The sequence below is a fragment of the Salmo trutta genome, chromosome 23 (genome assembly GCF_901001165.1).
Source record: "Salmo trutta chromosome 23, fSalTru1.1, whole genome shotgun sequence".
Taxonomy (NCBI): Eukaryota; Metazoa; Chordata; class Actinopteri; order Salmoniformes; family Salmonidae; genus Salmo; species Salmo trutta.
In genome coordinates this window covers 22,502,293-22,517,417 of record NC_042979.1, presented here as the reverse complement: position 1 = coordinate 22,517,417, position 15,125 = coordinate 22,502,293, and the positions used below count along the sequence as shown (strand labels likewise).

General features: G+C 42.8%; 1 pseudogene; it reads right to left on the bottom strand.

Annotated features, from left to right (window-relative positions):
* Window positions 1-1,078: 1,078 nt before the first annotated feature.
* LOC115159604 (protein escargot-like) lies at window positions 1,079-6,855 on the bottom strand (annotated as a pseudogene).
* Window positions 6,856-15,125: the final 8,270 nt, after the last annotated feature.

Below are 15,125 nucleotides of genomic sequence, written 5' to 3'. Positions count from 1 at the left end.
AAATGTAAATGTAAATTTAAGTCTTTACTGAAGACTTATCTCTTCAGTAGGTCCTATGATTAAGTGTAGTCTGGCCCAGGAGTGTGAAGGTGAACGGAAAGGCTGGAGCAACGAACCGCCCTTGCTGTCTCTGCCTTGCCGGTTCCCCTCTTTCCACTGGGATTCTCTGCCTCTAACCCTATTACAGGGGCTGAGTCACTGACTTACTGGTGTTCTTCCATGCCGTCCATGGGAGGGGTGCGTCACTTGATTGGGTTGAGTCACTGACGTGGTCTTCCTGTCTGGGTTGGCGCCCCCCCCTTTGGGTTGTGCCATGGCGGAGATTTTTGTGGGCTATACTCGGCCTTGTCTTCGGACGGTAAGTTGGTGGTTGTAGACATCCCTCTAGTGGTGTGGGGGCTGTGCTTTGGCAAAGTGGGTGGGGTTATATCCTGCCTGTTTGGCCCTGTCCGGGGGTATCATCGGATGGGGCCACAGTGTCTTCTGATCCCTCCTGTCTCAGCCTCCAGTATTTATGCTGCAGTAGTTTATGTGCCGGGGGGCTAGGGTCAGTCTGTTTCATCTGGAGTATTCTCTTGTCTTATCCGGTGTCCTGTGTGAATTTAAATATGCTCTCTCTAATTCTCTCTTTCTCTCTTTCTTTCTTTCTCTCGGAGGACCTGAGCCCTAGGACCATGCCTCGGGACTACCTGGCATGATGACTCCTTGCTGTCCCCAGTCCACCTGGCCATGCTGCTGCTCCAGTTTCAACTGTTCTGCCTGCGGCTACGGAACCCTGACCTGTTCACCGGACGTGCTTGTTGCACCCTCGACAACTACAATGATTATTATTATTTGACCATGCTGGTCATTTATGAACATTTTAACATCTTGACCATGTTCTGTTATAATATCCACCCGGCACAGCCAGAAGAGGACTGGCCACCCCTCATAGCCTGGTTCCTCTCTAGGTTTCTTCCTAGGTTTTTGGCCTTTCTAGGGAGTTTTTCCTGGGGAGTTTTTCCTAGCCACCATGCCTCTTTCACATGCATTGCTTGCTGTTTGGGGTTTTAGGCTGGGTTTCTGTACAATACTTTGAGATTTCAGCTGATATACGAAGGGCTATATAAATAAATTTGATTTGATTTGATGATCGAAAGGTTTTTGGACACAAAGAGTTGTGCCGTTTTAGCGTACGTTCCCCACAGAACGATTTCACACATGTTGTGCAGGTGTGCAGAGTTGGGTTGAGATCCCTATGTTTGACGAAACCTTTTCTCAAAGCAAACTTCTTCCTACAATCTGTGCATTTGAAGGGCTTGTCTGTAGAATGCACCTCCAAGAGATGATTATTACACCCAGTCTTCGTACCAAAACCTTTCCCACACTGTGGGCAGCTAAAGGGTTTGGTGTGATGATTACGGTGGGCTTTAAAAGTGCATCTCCAATTGAAATACTTTCCCCAAAAGTCGCAAATGAAGGGCACCTTCACTGCTCTGGCATCACTTGCATCTGAATTTTGGTCTGTATTTGAAGAATCACCATTCTGGACATCTTCTCCAATCCTGCCTGGGTTTGGCTCCATGTTTGAGGGCTGTCTGTCTTGTTTCTCTGTGTCTGATGAAGGTGAGAGCTGGGGATTAAGGTGAACTTCCTCTTGATGATCAAATTCAGAGAGCAATACCACATCTGCAACAGAGAGGGTCATTGTCGTTGTTGAGGTGTAAATGTAAAACAAACTACTGCATTACATGTATGAATAAGATTGTGGATATTAACTAACATTTCTCAGAAATAATTTAAACAGCTAACAATAAACCCACCCTAAAGAAAAGTATTCCTCAACAGTCTAAAGCCCTATTCAACAGCACTTGAATGACTATAGAACGTTGGTTATGTAGTTATTATGCCAGCATGTTTTTCCAGAGCATGATTAACTGGCTTTCATTTCAGACAAATTCTAAATATTCTAAATAATATAATAAATAACATGTATGCATACATAAACTGTATGCAGACATTAAATTAACTGACGTATTTGCCAATTTATCAATTAATTGGCACAATATAAATCAGATTCATCTTTTAAAAGAGAAATAAGCACTGGGAAAGGTGACAGGCTATATGACAGAACAGATCATTCATCTCATCTGTTGGCTATGTGCATAGCACTTTGTTTTAAGCATCCATTTGTTCCCCTGATCTTACCCAAACTGCAGGCAGCACATGGTAAACGCTGTAATACCCCTCACAGCACAGGGATGTCGAGTCGCACGGGATATAGTATTATCAGAAGATCTCATCAAAAAACGGTAGTTTATTCAGCCTGGAATTATTACTCTCCAGAAATGTGAAAATGACTGATGTGGCAGATTTACACGGGACTAAAATTACGACTGCAGTGTAAAGGTTACATCACCGACCTCGCCCAGTAAAACGAATCCCGTCCAAATAGGGCTTAATTGGTGGCATTTTACCCAATAAATGCATAGGAACACTCATTTTAAATGGGGGTGTAACTGATTGTCCTGAGTATCCTTAAATCATAAACACTGACTAAAAAAAGTTGGCTTAATTAATAGTAGTGGTGCCACAACATCATTAGCTTACTGATTCAAGTACTACGTTTCATAAAATTACAGCACACGTTATGGCTAATTGACTTCACTATATCCAGTGTAATTCTGCCCATACCTCCAATAGATTCCCCTCCACACTGGGCATCTTCTCCATTCCTGCCCGAGTTTGGCTACGTGTTTCTCTGGTCGTCTTGTGTCTCTGAGGCAGGTGAGGTCTGGGGGTTAAAGTCATCCTCCTCTTGATGAGCACTCTCAGAGACAGGGTCAGTGCAGTAGTTGTGGAAATGAAGACTGTCCCCTAAAAAAACAGTATCAATATTTAAAAAGACATGCATCAAAAACACCATAATAATACTCCACATTCAAAATCAGATAGCTAAGAATTGTACTCCAGTGTTTGATATAATGAAGTCCCATTGTAAAACATATTCCTTTTTAGTCATAGATATTGCTAGAAATCAGCCTAGTATTTACATCATACAAATACACGTGCACTGTTTGTTGTTACCATTATCTGGTGAGGTAGCTAGCTAAGTGGGTCAGTTAGGAGTACAAATTGCACTAGGCTAGAACAGTGGTCCCCAAACTGTGGGGCGAGATGTCGGCAGGAGGGTGACAAAATGTGGGGGGGTGACAAAATGTGTAGAATTGCGGGAAATAAGCTTTAAACCTGCTAAATTCTCTCCACCAACAAGAGGGGTGTGAACAGTACTTGTACCCATAGAAATAGACCAGGGTTTTGTTAGAAAGGTTCACTTCTCTATTACAGTAAAATAATGTCTCAACGTGTTGGTGTCCATACGACCGATTGTCGGACCAAACCTCAAATGCAAATAGCGAGTTGAAACCGCTTGTCAAGAAGACGAAGTGATTTCTTTGTTGTGTGAGTGGCAGGGGCTTGGTGTGTGTGTGTAAACAAAGGAAGAGGCAAAGTGAAAGGGGAATACCTAGTCAGTTGTACAACTGAATGCATTGAACTGAAATGTGTCTTAATGCACTTAACCCAAACCCTTTGAAGTAAGATGTTTCACTCTCGCCAAAATACGGCCAGTGCGTTTCTGTGGGCTAATTTTGGACTTAAGCTTGTCGCCCATCTTCCCACCTTTGGGAATAACAACTCCCATAGTTAGGGCGGAGACATGGGCATTTCGTCATTATATACAGATCTCTGGTGTAATTGGAAAGGTGCTAACAGCACAGAAGGAGCGACGGAGACAAGACCAAAAAGACAACATGAGAACAAGCGGACAGAAACGCTCATAAAATGTTTTTGGAAAAATTGCGATACAGACATTTGGAATATCGCGCAAAAACATACATTGCCCAGCCATAGACGGAAACACTTTGCTAATTTCTCAAGTATTTCTGATATGATTTAATCAAATTTGGAATAAGGCTGTAATGTAACAAAATGTGGAAAAAGTCAAGGGGTCTGAATAGTTTACAAATGCACTGTACATACTCCTCGCACCCTCTCTCCTCGTCTCCTTATGAAAACCCATTGGATGAGGTCAGAGGTCCTGGGCCTAAAACTAACCTTTTGGTCTACCAGCCACTGTGGGAGTTAGATTTTTTTTTTAAACTACCAACCACTCCGATTTTTTTACCAGTCAAAATATATATTTTACACCAACCCCCCCCAAAAAATGTCACAGATGAGCATGCTTGGTAATGTTTCTAAAACAAATGTATTACTAGTTAAAAGTGTTGTGGTATATTGCTCAATGTTATTTCATTAAAAAAATGTTTTTAAACTAAATATCACAAGACAAAAATGTTCAGCTGCCCCTTTAAGGGCGGGAGCTTGTGAACCAAACAATGTAAATAGTCAATAAGGACAAAGTTGAGTGAATTTCCACACAATTGGGTGTAATATTATTATAGGATTCGTAGTTTGTGTCATTATCTACCAGCTATGAAACAAAACTTTGTAAACAACTACTGCAGCATTTACTTTGCTATTAATGTGCTCATACTTGACTTTGAACGTTTTTGTATTTGCAAATTCAAGTTAAATGTTTACACTGTGGAGCCTTGACCACCCACCAGCATTGCTGATGAAATAGACATCTTACCCGCCAATGCCAAAATCTACCCGCATTTGGAGGGTGTTAATTTTAGGCCCTGCAGAGGTCCCTCCCCTCTGACCTTTTGAGAAGGAGACAAGAAAATCTTCCCTATGGGTGTGTACCTCTTGGTGCTCCTTCCTCTGTCCCCCTTGCCCGACTGACACGCCTCTGGGCGCTCATGCCTGTGGCAGTCTTCTCTTTTTCAACCATGATCATCTTCATTAACATGGCCATTTTTTCCAACAATGTTTTACCCAACATCTCCATGAATGATGAAAATTGTCTCTGAAAGATTAAAATATGAAGTTAATGACCTAGCAGGTTAGCTAGGTGGGCTAACGACAGTTCAATCACAGATGAAAGGGGAAGTATCTTTGGTTCAGTAAGTAAGTAGCTAGCACTTGACAATGACTCAGTTCCATTACACATAAGTCATTGGACGTAGTTTTGTTAAGACGCCAGACGCTCAGTCTGCATCGCTTGCGGTACAGTTTTGTTAGCATAAGGACCTTATCTTTCATATCACCAATAAATGATTTTCAAAAAACAAAAGGTTAAATTGATACACACCTTGATAGGGTTAGAGTTCCCATACGGCCATATCTATCTGTTACAGAGCTTGTTTACAGAACAGAGACCTGTTCTATTAAGCTATCTAGCAGGCTCCAACCACCTGTGTATAAGCGTAACTGGGGAAGTGTAGTCTAAATCTAAATCAAATGTTATTTTATTGGTCACATACATGTGTTTAGCAGATGTTATTGCGGGTGTAGCAAACTGCTTGTGTTTCTAGCTCCAACAGTGCAGTTTAATTCACAACAATACACACAAATCTAAGTAAAGGAATGGAATTAAGAATATATAAATATTTGGACAAGCAATGCCAAAGCAGCATAACCTAAGATACAGTAGAATATAATCCATATACATGTATGAGATGAGTAATGCAAAATATGTAAACATTATTAAGGTGTCCAGTGATTTCAAGTCTGTGTATATTGTGGAAGTGTAGTTTCGTCGGATTGAGTACCACATAGCTGTATGGATCTGTGAAAAACTCAAGGATTCTTTTTACCTGATGAAATTTATGGGCCATGTTTCGAAAACCGTATCGCAAGCTATGATTATTGACGTTTCTAAACACCACAGCGTCGGGATTGTAGTTCAGATGAAGCAGTCGTGGGCGAAGCTTGGCTGAAAACTGTAGGGAGAAGGCTGCATAGTTTGAGACTAGTAGGTAACTAACTAACGTTTGATGGAGTATATTCATTACGTATTGTAACGGAAACCGTTTAGGAAACAAATAGAACCAAGCAGCGATGGGCTAATGGAATTTTTCAAATATAAACTCAGATCCATCCAGCTATGCTTGCCTCAACCCGACGAAACCACACTTCCACAATATACAGACTTGAAATCACTGGCCACGTTAATAATGTTTACTTATTTTGCATTACTCATCTCATATGTATATATGGATTCTATTCTATAAACTCAAGTTTATATTTGGGTTTGAAGTACACGGTTTAAAAAAAATTACAGGATTCTGGTAAAAGTTTTTAAATAACAATTTGCTAGCTAGCCAAGTTTGTCGTCAGTCATCTGCAAACTCGTTTTCCCAACGGTATGACCAAATGTGCACTCACTGTCTTGGTTTTGTTCACACGTTGAAGCTTACTCTTCAGCAAAATACTTTCCTCATTCTGCTGGACCAACTTTAGAGGCATAACAGCAGCAGAGCACTCATCAAGGAGTCTGCCCATCTCCGCAACTGCCGCTGCAACTAATACCTCGACAATGGTAGATAATTGTCTCTGAAAAGCCTCGTTACTCAACATTCCTGCAAACTAACAATTATTAATTTAAGATTGATGAAATATGTTTATCAAAAAGTATTGAATAGAAGTATAACTTAACTGATGGCAAATAGCTACAAACGTGATGAAATTTCCCGGAAATGTGTGATATTCTTCTTCTGTGGGTTTCAAGGCTGACCACAAACCAAAAAGGTGTATTGCCGCCACTAACTGGACAGCTTGAAACCAAAACATGATAAAAAAAAAAATCCATACATAATAGGGAAACTAACTTAATCCACCCAAATAAAAATAGTACATTGACAAAACAAAACTCCCTCTTCTCCTTTCAAATCTCCATATCTCCCTTCTCAGGTTCTAGGACCCGAGAGGGTGGTACGGCTCCATGTAACTCCTTCGCCGAGAAATCTTTCAGCCCCAGGAACCGTTCCGCCACATCCACAATGAGTTTTATCTTCCTGGATCTTCTCTCCACTTGGCAGTGCCATTAATCACCATATCTATAAAGGCCACCAAGTCCACCTTCTTAACCTTTAAAATGTCAGGATCCTGCACGTGAAAGGCAACCACTGCAGCCTGCAGTGAAGGCCTATCTACCGCCATGGACTCTTCAGGTGCACCATTCAAACCCTTAACCTTTTTAACAGCTGCTGCATATGAAATGCTCTGGACAGCCCTGACTTTGGCCACCTCATTCTCTTGTCACATTTTCATCACTTCAATAACACATGATATGATCTTTTCCACAACTTTGACACCTCGGCTTATCCCTTCTGCAAACACTTGAAACATGACCAAATGCTTTACGATGATCACACTGCATTGGTCTTGGGATAAATGCTCTGACTCTGTAGTTAATATACCTTAACTGCACTTGAGTAGGGAAAGACTCCATATCAAAAACCAAAAGAACAGAGACTTCGCTTTTTTTTCATTCACCACAAGATTAATCCGACATGCATGAATCACTCTAGGAATATTTTGAATCTCTTCAACATCGATTTACCACGAGACACCAGATATAACCCACTTGAGGGATGCCCTGTTCCTAAGAGACACACGCAACACTTCAAACTTATCAAATCGGGTGAGACGCAACACGTTTCTTCTGATCCGCGGAAGCATACATTTTTTAAACAAGCCCGCCTCTCGTGATCCTCACAGTCTTCACTCTACCCAATACTCCAACAGTTTAGATATCAAATCCAAATCCAATCAAATTTTATTGGTCACATACATGTGATTAGAAGATGTTATTGCGGGTGTAGGGAAATTCTTGTGCTTCTAGCTCCAACAGTGCAGTAATATCTAACAAGTAATATCTAACAAATTACACAACATATACTCAATACCCACAAATCTAAGTAGGAATGAATTAAGACTATTTACATAAACTCAGCAAAAAATGAAATGTCCTCTTACTGTCAACTGCGTTTATTTTCAGCAAACTTAACATGTAAATATTTGTATGAACATAACAACATTCAACAACTGAAACATAAACTGAACAAGTTCCACAGACATGTGACTAACAGAAATGGAATAATGTCTCCCTGAACAAAGGGGGGGTCAAAATCAAAAGTAACAGTCAGTATCTGGTGGGGCCACCAGCTGCATTAAGTACTGCAGTGCATCTCCTCCTCATGGACTGCACCAGATTTGCCAGTTCTTGCTGTGAGATATTACCCCACTCTTCCACCAAGACACCTGCAAGTTCCTGGACATTTCTGGGGGGAATGGCCCTAGCCCTCACCCTCCGATCCAACAGGTCCCAGACGTGCTCAATGGGATTGAGATCCAGGCTCTTCGCTGGCCATGGCAGAACACTGACATTCCTGTGTTGCAGGAAATCACGCACAGACCAAGCAGTATGGCTGGTGGCATTGTCATGCTGGAGGGTCATGTCAGGATGAGCCTGCAGGAAGGGTACCGCATGAGGGAGGAGGATGTCTTCCCTGTAACGCACAGCATTGAGATTTCCTGCAATGAAAACAAGCTCAGTCCGATGATGCTGTGACACACCGCCCCAGACCATGACAGACCCTCCACCTCCAAATCGATCCCGCTCCAGAGTACAGACCTCGGTGTAACGCTCTTTCCTTCGACGATAAATGCGAATCCGACCATCACCCCTGGTGACACAAAACTGCGACTCGTCAGTGAAGAGCACTTTTTGTCAGTCCTGTCTGGTCCAGCGACGGTTGGTTTGTGCCCATAGACAACGTTGTTGCCGGTGATGTCTGGTGAGGACCTGCCTTACAACAGGCCTACAAGCCCTCAGTCCAGCCTCTCTCAGCCTATTGCGGACAGTCTGAGCACTGATGGAGGGATTGTGCGTTCCTGGTGTAACTCGGGCAGTTGTTGTTGCCATCCTGTACCTATCCCGCAGATGTTATGTTCGTATGTACCGATCCTGTGCAGGTGTTGTTACACGTGGTCTGCCACTGCGAGGATGATCAGCTGTCCGTCATGTCTCCCTGTAGTGCTGTCTTAGGTGTCTCACAGTACGGACATTGCAATTTATTGCCCTGGCCACATCTGCAGTCCTCATGCTTCCTTGCAGCATGCCTAAGGCACGTTGACTCAGATGAGCAGGGACCCTGGGCATCTTTCTTTTGGTGTTTTTCAGAGTCAGTAGAAAGGCCTCTTTAGTGTCCTAAGTTTTCATAACTGTGACCTTAATTGCCTACCGTCTGTAAGCTGTTAGTGTCTTAACGACCGTTCCACAGGTGCATGGTCATTAATTGTTTATGGTTCATTGAACAAGCATGGGAAACAGTGTTTAAACCCTTTACAATGAAGATCTGTGAAGTTATTTGGATTTTTACGAATCGTCTTTGAAAGACAGGGTCTTGAAAAGGGACGTTTCTTTTTTTGCTGAGTTTATATGGACGATGTGGTGATGGTGATGACAGAGTGGAACGGACTAAGATACAGTAGAATAGTTTGGAATACAGTATGTACACATGAGATGAGATATGCCAGATGTGTAGACATTATTAAAGTGACTAGTGTTCCATTCCTTAAAGTGGCCAGTGATTTCTAGTCTATGCCTATAAGCAGCAGCCTCTAATGTGTTAGTGATGGCTGTTTAACAGTCTGATGGCGCCCGAGAAGAAGGCTAACGTTTTGCGTGTTCCTATCCAATTGTGTTTTTTTTTTTTTGTTGCGTTGTTTGTGACTTATTATTTTACTTATTTTGTACATAATGTTGCTGCTACCATCTCTTATGACCAAAAATAACTTGTGGACATCAGAACTCCGATTACTCACCACGAACTGGCAGAATCCTTTTTTTTCTTTAATGAGTTCGCCAGATCCCCGTCATTTGCATGAAGAAAAGGTGGAGAAAATGTGACCGGAGGGTGGGCTGCCTTCTGAGAATTTGTAGACGATCGAATAAACCCCCACTGTCTTCCATTCTGCTAGCAAACGTGCAATCTTTGGAAAATAAAATCGATGACCTACGTGGAAGATTAAACTTACCAACGGGACATTCAAAACTGTAATATCTTATGCTTCACGGAGTCGTGGCTGAACGACAACATTATCAACATACGGCTGCTGTTTATTCGCTGTATCGGCAGGATAGAACAGCGGCGTCTGGTAAGACATGGGGCGGCGGACTATGTATTTTTGTAAATAACAGGTGGTGCACGATATCTAAGGAAGTCTCAAGGTTTTGCTCGCCTGTTGTAGAGGATCTCATGATAAGCTGTAGACCACACTATCTACCTAGAGAGTTATCTGTATTTTTCGTAGCTGTCTACATACCACCACAGACTGAGGCTGGCACTAAGACCGCAATCAATGAGCTGTATTCCGCCGTAAGCAAACAGGAAAACACTCACCCAGAGGCGGCGCTCCTAGTGGCCGGGGACTTTAACGCAGGGAAACTTAAATCGGTCTTACCAAGAGGCTCTGTTGCGCCTTCACCACACTGTCTGCGTGGGTGGTCCATTTCAGTTTGTCAGTGATGTGTATGCCAAGGAACTTGAAGCTTTCTACCTTCTCCACTGTGGTCCTGTTTATGTAGATGAGGGTGCACCCTCTGCTGTTTCCTGAAGTCCACGGTCATCTCCTTTGTTTTGTTGATGTTGAGTGAGAGGTTGATGTTGAGTGAGATGTTGAGTGAGAGGTTGTTTTCCAGGCACCACACTCCCAGAGCCCTCACCTCCTCCCTGTAGGCTGTCTCGTCGTTGTTGGTAATCAAGCCTACTACTGTTGTGTTGTCTGCAAACTTGATGATTGAGTTGGAGGCGTGCTTGGCCACGCAGTCATGGGTGAACAGGGAGTACAGGAGGGGGCTGAGCATGCACCCTTGTGGGGCCCCATACAGTTGCAAGAAAAAGTTTGTGAACCCTTTGGAATTACCTTGATTTCTGCATGGATTACTCATAAAATGTGGTCTGATCTTCATATAAGTCACAATATTAGACAAACACAATCTGACTAAACTATTAACACATAAACAGTTGTACTTTTCACATTTTTATTGAAGACGAGTAATCATTCACAGTGCAGGCTGGAAAAAGTAAGTGAACCTCTGTGTTAACAACTTCTCCACAAGCTATTTGGAGTCAGGTGTTTCAATTAAAGAGATGAGATTGGAGGTGAGGGTTGCACAGGTGCCCTGCCCTTTAAAAAAAGGCACACAAAGCCTGATTACTGACAAATCTGTTCTTCTCCAGAAAGATTGGTTAGTGTGAACCATGCCTCGATCCCAACTTCAACAGGACCTTAGAAGACGCATTATAGAGATGCATGAAGCTGGAGAATGTTACAAAAGCATTGCAAATTACCTTGGTGTTCATCAATCCACGGTAAGACAAATTGTCTACAAATGGAGAAGATTCAGGACTGTTGCTACTCTCCCCAGTAGTGGGAGTCCTGTGAAGATCACTCCAAGAGCAATTCTGAAAGCGGTGAGAACGAACTCAAGGGTAACAGCAAAAGACCTCCAGAAAACTCTATAAACAACGAAAGTCGGTGTTCATGTGTCCACTATCACTGAAAACACTTAACAACAATGGTGTTCATGGAAGGACACCACGAAGGAAACTACTGCTGTCAAAAAAAAACATTGTGGTACATCTCAAGTTTGCCCAAAACCACCTTGATGTTCCACAACACTTGTGGGAAAATGTGTTGTGGACAGATGAGACAAAAGTTGAACTTTCTGGGAAAAATGCACAACGCTATGTGTGGAGGAAAAAGGGCACTGCACACCAACACCAAAACCTCATCCCAACTGTGAAGCATGGTGGAGGGAGCATCATGGTTTGGTGCTGCTTTGCTGCCTCAGGGCCTGGACGCCTTGCAATCATTGAGGGAACAATGAATTCAAAAGTGCATCAAGACATTTTACAGCAGAATGTCAGGGCAGCAGTCCATGACCTCAAGCTTAAGAGAGGTTGGATCATGCAACAAGACAATGACGCAAAGCACACAAGTAAGTCAACTAAAGAATGGCTGAAAAGGAAGAAGATTCGTGTTTTGGAATGGCCATGTCAGAGTCCTGACCTTAACCCAATTGAGATGCTGTGGCATGACCTGAAGAAGGCAATCAAGATAACCCAGAAATATTGATGAACTGAAGCAGATTTGTGGGGAGGAATGGTTCAAAATTCTTATAAGCAGCTACAGGAAATGTTTGGTGGAGTTTGTTGCTGCTTAAGGAGGACCTACAAGTTACTAAATTCAAGGGTTCCCTTACTTTTTCCAGCCTGCACTGTGAATGATTACTCAATGTCTTCAATAAAAATTTGAAAAGTACAACTGTTTGTGTGTTATTAGTTTAGGTAGATTGTGGATGTCTATTATTGTGACTTAGATGAAGATCAGACGACATTCTATGAGTAATCAATGCCGAAATCCAGGTAATTCCAAAGGTTTCACAAACTTTCTCTTGCAACTGTATCTCAAATAGATTCCTCAAGATTGGTTATTCGATCAGCTGCTCCTCATTAACAAACCGTTCTCCTACAAGATACGAAGTGACATTCTCATCCATGTACATTACTTTGCTCTGTTTTCCATTATTTTGGACAATATTACAATTCTCCTCGATTCTACCGCCATTAGATTCGGAATCCACATCATCATCCGCTTCCACCATTTTTTTTCCAACATCACCTGCGTCCTCTCGGTGTTACACTTGCTTCCCCTCATGTTTTGGCCTGATGTCCCAAGGCAATAGTTACAGTTGATGGCCAGTTTGCTATTTTTCCCGACTTCATATCTACGACTGTAGTCCTGCAATTTAACTGATGGAACAGGAAAGACCTACTTAAACTGCAGCTGGCCAGGAACAGAGCGCAAGGTCTTGCTCTTCATTGTAATCAAAAGGCTAATATAAATACTATGCATGCTAGTCTTTCTTGGCTAAGAGTTTAGGAAAGACTGGCTGCATCACTTCTTTTTTTAAAGAAACAAATAATTTGCATAGTCAACTTATAAACATCTCTGACACACACACACACACTTATCCCACCAGACATGCCATCAGGGGTCTTTTCAGTCCCCAAATCAAAAACAAATTCAAGAAAGCATACAGTATTATATAGAGCCATTATTGCATGGAACTCCCTTCCATCTCATTTTGCTCAAATCAACAGCAAACCTGGTTAAAATGACAATTAAAACAAAGCAACACCTCTCCCCAATTTGACCTAGATACTTTGTGTGTATGTATTGATATGTACACTACGTGTGACATTTTGGAATTTATGTAGTTCTGTCCTTGAGATGTTCTTGTCGATTCAAGTTCTGTATATGTAAATGTTTCATGTTTTGTGTGGACCCCATACCCTGACTTTGAGAAGGGATTGCATGATGATTAGATTAGCAACCGTGTGACGCAGCATGACAATTTAAACGCGATTGGCCGACAGTCTCCTGGGTGGGGCACTATATGGTCCACCATGTATTGCCCAATACCAGGTATCTCTGGCCTAGTCCTGGCCTAGGCTAACCTAAAGGCTGGCAGATGGCGACATTGTGTCGTTTATCTTACCATCGAAAATGAAGGTATGCAGCCGGCTATACACTCGTTATCCTCGTGGACCGGTTCGTACATAAAATATTCTCCATTCCGACTGCAAAGTAGTGCTACGCGATTAACCGACGTTTCCATGTGTTAAACAACTAATTGACCTATGTCGATTACTTGAATTTCATTTCGTTTTTTTTTTTGGTGAGCACAACCTGCCGTTTCTCTACAGAGAAATGTAATCATTCACAAAAGAAATAAACTCAAGTACTAAACTCAGCAAAAAAAGAAATGTCCCTTTTCAAGACCCTGTCTTTCAAAGATAATTAGTAAAAATCAAAATAACTTCACAAATCTTCATTGTAAAGGGTTTAAACACTGTTTCCCATGCTTGTTCAATGAAACCTAAACAATTAATGAACATGCACCTGTGGGACAGTCGTTAAGACACTAACAGCTTGCAGACGGTAGGCAATTAAGGTCACAGTTATGAAAACTTAGGACACTAAAGAGGCCTTTCTACTGACTCTGAAAAACACCAAAAGAAAGATGCTCAGGGTCCCTGCCCATCTGTGTGAACATCCCTTAGGCATGCTGCAAGGAGGCATGAGGACTGCAGATGTGGCCAGGGCAATAAATTGCAATATCCGTACTGTGAGACGCCTAAGACAGCGCTACAGGGAGACAGGACGGACAGCTGATCATCCTCGCAGTGGCAGACCACATGTAACAACACCTGCACAGGATCGGTACTTCCGAACATCACATCTGCGGGATAGGTACAGGATGGCAACAACAACTGCCCGAGTTACACCAGGAACGCACAATCATTCCACCAGTGCTCATACTGTCCGCAATAGGCTGAGAGAGGCTGGACTGAGGGCTTCTAGGCCTGTTGTAAGGCAGGTCCTCACCAGACATCACCGGCAACAACGTCGCCTATGGGCACAAACCCATTGTCGCTGGACCAGAGAGGACTGGCAAAAAGTGCTCTTCACTGAGTCACGGTTTTGTCTCACCAGGGGTGATGGTCAGATTTGCGTTTATCGTCGAAGGAATGAGCGTTACACCGAGGCCTGTACTCTGGAGTGGGATCGATTTGGAGGTGGAGGGTCTGTCATGGTCTGGGGCGGTGTGTCACAGCATCATCAAACTGAGCTTGTTGTCATTGCAGGCAATCTCAATGCTGTGCGTTACAGGAAGACATCCTCCTCTCTCATTTGGTACCCTTCCTGCAGGCTCATCCTGACATGACCCTCCAGCATGACAATGCCACCAGCCATACTGCTCGTTCTGTGCGTGATTTCCTGCAACACAGGAATGTCAGTGTTCTGCCATGGCCAGCGAAGAGCCCGGATCTCAATCCCATTGAGCACGTCTGGGACCTGTTGGATCGGAGGGTGAGGGCTAGGGCCATTCCCCCCAGAAATGTCCAGGAACTTGCAGGTGTCTTGGTGGAAGAGTGGGGTAATACCTCACAGCAAGAACTGGCAAATCTGGTGCAGTCCATGAGGAGGAGATGCACTGCAGTACTTAATGCAGCTGGTGGCCACACCAGATACTGACAGTTACTTTTGATTTTGACCCCCCCTTTGTTCAGTGACACATTAATCCATTTCTGTTAGTCACATGTCTGTGGAACTTGTTCAGTTTATGTCTCAGTTGTTGAATCTTGTTATGTTCATACAAA